At 42.6% G+C, this 1,911-nt stretch overlaps 1 pseudogene; it reads right to left on the reverse strand.

Annotated features, from left to right (window-relative positions):
- LOC111622953 overlaps nucleotides 1-196 on the reverse strand; it is a 1,089-nt pseudogene extending 893 nt beyond the window's left edge.
- Between the last annotated feature and the right edge of the window lie 1,715 nt (nucleotides 197-1,911).

The following is a 1,911-nucleotide window of genomic DNA, read 5'->3' on the forward strand; positions in this document are numbered from 1 at the left end:
CCCTATCTACTCTCCTCTAAATGGGGGTCCATTGCTTGTGCCCAAACCAGGCAATGGCCCCAACTCGTACGTACCAGCCTTGTCGCGGCAGAGGGGCTCAGTACCCAGGGGAAATGCTGTAATGGTATTTACCCTGGGGAAGCAAATGGTACGGCGGGGGACTCAGGAGTGACCCTATTCTGAAGGGCTTTAGCATGGCTTAGGCCTCTGCTTTGGGGAGAGAGAGCGGAGGGGAGTACCCGAGGGTACAGGGTATAAACTGGGGGGCGCGCACCTGGGGCGTTACATAGTTAGGGGCCCGGGGGGACTTAGCCAGTATCCTTTGGCCGCCCTGATCAGGTAATGTATAATCTTGTGCCCCGTCCGATTGCGAGGTGGCGCCTCGGTTAGGTCCATCTGGCGGGGTGCGGGGGCCTACCCCGAGGCCACGGGGCCTTCCCTCTCCTCTCTCGTAATCCCTGTAGTGGGGTTGGGGTGTGCTGGTGTTGGTTTGGATTAGGTGATCTCCTGGGTCTGGGGGGTTTTGGGGTTTTCTTTTTTTTAATTATCATGGATAGTGTAAGCAAAGTTAAACGTTTATACGCGCCGGGTGGTGGGGGGGAACAGCCTAGTTCCCAAAAAGTAGGGAGTAGAAAGAAGAGTAGGCCATCTGATATATCGATGGATCAAAGTTTGGTACTGAGTAGAGACTCGTTAGGTATTTTGGAGCATGTAGGAAAATTGAGTACTGAGGTGTATAAGATATGTACAGCTAAAGATGCTAGAATAACAAAGCCTATAGGTAAGAACTTGATTGATTCGTTTGCGGATATAAAATCAATTGTATATAATTTGTTAATAGAGAATGAAAATTTAAAGGGAAGAGTGGAAATAATAGAAGAGGTTAATAAGAAAATATCAGGTTTAGGTCAAGCTAATGTATCATACGCTGAGGTAGTTAAAGATTCAGTACATTCGGTTGTTGATACTAAAGATGAGTCTATTAGAACAGTGTTAGTGCGAGGAGAGCAAGGAGAAGGTAGTGAACAAGTAAAACAAAAATTTTTATCGGTAATAGAACCTGGAAAGGATAAAATTAGGATACAAGGCATAAGAAAGATGAGGGATGACGGGTTAGTTGTGGTTTTGGCATCTACAGAAGATAGAGAAAGAGTATTACATCATGAGGGTTTAAATGAGAGTAAACTAAGGTTACAAAAGCCTGTCAAGCGTAGACCTCGTATGTTGTTGTTGGATGCTCCTAGAGAGTATACAGAGAGTGAGTTAGTTGAATCTATTTATGATTTAAATAAGGATTTTATATATAGAGGTTGTGTTGAGGATGAGGATGATTTTGTGAGTTTTAATTTAGATTTTAAGTTATTGTATAGAATTGGAAAACGACGCGATTCTTTAGTGAATTGGGTTATTGAAGTGACTCCTGAACTAAGACGACGTTTTTTGGCAATGGGTAGGTTATATATACAGTATCGTAGTTGTATTATTAAGGATTATTACGAGATAATACGGTGTTTCAAATGTCAGCAATTCGGTCACTTAGCAAAGGATTGTAGACAACAACAGGATATATGTTTTCGGTGTGGACAGAGTGGGCATAGGGGAGGTGATTGTCAGGAGGAAAGTCAATCTAGAATTTGTATAGCTTGTCGTAAGATGGGTAAACCAAGTGCGCATGTTACTAAATCAAGGGATTGTTATTCTTATCACATGGCAGTGTTTAGGTATAAACAGCATATAGATTATGGTTAATAAGGGTGTAAATTTGTGTAGGATATTACAAATTAACATGCAGAGGAAAATATCCTTACCTGAGGAGGTACTTAGTTACTCTTATCGAAACGGGGTAGATATAATATTGTCGCAAGAGCCATATGCTGTACGACAGCGTGTTGTGGGATTCGGGAGGACTAG

This window comes from Centruroides sculpturatus, unplaced genomic scaffold (genome assembly GCF_000671375.1).
Source record: "Centruroides sculpturatus isolate CEXI.00-Female unplaced genomic scaffold, Cexi_2.0 scaffold282, whole genome shotgun sequence".
Classification (NCBI taxonomy): Eukaryota; Metazoa; Arthropoda; class Arachnida; order Scorpiones; family Buthidae; genus Centruroides; species Centruroides sculpturatus.